The sequence below is a fragment of the Triticum dicoccoides genome, chromosome 5A (assembly GCF_002162155.2).
Source record: "Triticum dicoccoides isolate Atlit2015 ecotype Zavitan chromosome 5A, WEW_v2.0, whole genome shotgun sequence".
NCBI lineage: Eukaryota > Viridiplantae > Streptophyta > Magnoliopsida > Poales > Poaceae > Triticum > Triticum dicoccoides.
The window spans coordinates 214,895,440-214,897,653 of NC_041388.1; positions in this window are offsets into that span (position 1 = coordinate 214,895,440).

Here is a 2,214-nt window from a genome sequence, read left to right on the forward strand (position 1 = left end):
GGGGCCTGCCATTCCAAACTCTGGCGGGGGCCATCAGAAGCTCACGAGCCCCTGCCTTGCCCCCGTCTGGGCCAGGCTGCGGTGGTTGAAGGACCTTGGTGTGACCGCGGCCATGGGGGTGAGGGAGTTTGTCAGGCATCGAGTTGCTCGGCTTCAGCGCCATTCTCGCCCAATGTGGGACTTGCTCAGAAGTCAGGACAACATGAGGGTTCAGGAGGAGGGGCTCCCTCTCACTGCGTGGCAAACGGTGCTCGCGGTCCTATCTGGTGTCCCTCTGCCGGACGAGATGCCCAAGAAAAGCTTCATGTTGTACCGCTGCGAGAACAAGGTCACCTTTGCCGCAGGCATGCCTTCCTTTGATGAGTGGGGACTGCGCCTAATTGGCTTGGTTGGTCCCTGCGAGAATCCCGTCATCGTGGTCCCATTCTTCGCCGCCGGTGCCTAGCTCGCCCTAGGTGACGGTGCAGGGGAGTGAGCGGAGACGGGTGCCGGCTGCTCAGATGTTGAGGAGCACATGCCGAGCGGTGATCCGGGGCGTCGTCCTTGGGAGGTTGCGATGCCCCTCCTGAGGCGCCGGTTGCTGACGAGATGCGGCATGCGGCTCCCGAGGCCAAGGCTCCAGGGGCCTCAGGAGGTCGCAGCGAGGAAGAGCCTGGCTGTTTGCCATAGCCAGGCTCTCCTAAGGCTATCCCTCTTGGTTCTTCTTCGGCTCCGCCGCGCGCCGGCCGTCACGTCCAGCACTTCGGTCGCCTTTGTGTGGACTTCGAGGAGCTCCGCAAGAGGAAGGGATCCCCCAGCGGCAGCAACATCTTCGGGATGTTGAAGTGACAGAAGTACATCGCCGTCGATGAGTAAGTACCTTATCTTGGTGATCCCCTATGTGCCGCCTTCCTTTCCTGACGATTGTCCCCTCAGGTACTCTTCTGATAAGGCCGCGAAATCTCCAGAGAAGTATCTCCCTCTCGTCCTATCGCACTCTCCAAGCTCCAGTGCTTCAGGCTCGGATGTTTCCCACGGTGTGGGGTCAGCCTCAGGAGCTGGTCCGTCATCAAGGCGCCCCAAGCTTGCGCCTTCTCCGTCCTTTCTTCGCGGCCTTGCTCGGAGCGCGATAGGAGTGCCTATGGTTCCTCCCTTGGTCACGATTGGTAGATGGCTAGCCTCGATTCTGGAGCCTCCTTCAAGTAGCAGGCCTTGTTCGGTTTGGGCATCTCGTGAGGGTCAGCTGGAGCCTGGGGCTGCGCCAGCCCCCAATCGAGAGATGGCGCACCACTTCATGCTCCACCCACAGCCCCCGAGGCAGAGGACGAGGTGGGCCGAGCGTTCGAGCTCGAGCACAGGCGCAGCGTGGTTCTCCATGAGCTCTTCCATGAGGCGATGGGCGCAATGAACCGTCTTGGTGAAGAGCTTGCTAGTGTCGACTCCTGTCTTGAGGCTGAAGGTCTTCGGTTGGTGGAAGAGCGGCGCAAGCTGCGAGTGGCCATCAACCTTGGCCGTTATCATCGCGACCTCGAGAACGCGAAGGCTGAGGAGTCCCTCTAGATTGCCAATGAGGTCCGCTCACGAGCTTTGGAGGAAGCTCATGAGGCCGATCGCCGCCGCGAGGCTGCGGAGGAGTGCGCATGGCAGCTCCAGGCCTGGAGCGCGTCCCTTGAGCAGCAAGTCGAGGCGCGCGGGGCCGCCCTTGCATCTATGAGGGGGACGCTCGCGGAGGAGGAGGAGGTCCGGCGGTGCGAGGAGATGCTGGCCCTGGAGGCCGTGGAGCGCAGCCTCGAGGTCGAGCGACTGGAGACGAGGGAGCGTCAAGTCGCTCAAGCTAAAGATGCCGTCAGGGCCCGCGAGGCCAGAGTCAAGGAAGAGATCAATCGCCGCGTGGCCATGGTTCGCGCTGATCTGGAGGGCAGGTACGACTTGAGGCTGGAGCTCGCCGGACAGGAGGGTGCGGGCAGGGCCGCCGCCCTCAGGCCCAGGTTGGACGAGGCCGAGAGGCGTGCTGAGGCCACAACCGCCGCCCTGGTTACGGCGCAGGTGGACCTGGCCTCCGCCCACGCCGAGCTGCTTTCCCTCCGGAGACGAATTGACGAAGCCTAGGCCATCGCTCGGCAAAACAGAGAGGAACTGCTCCAATGCCGAACGCTGGAGCGCGAGCATGATCCTATGCTTCAAGACCTTCGGAACAAGGCCAACATCGCTCTGGGTTATATTTGCGACGAGAAC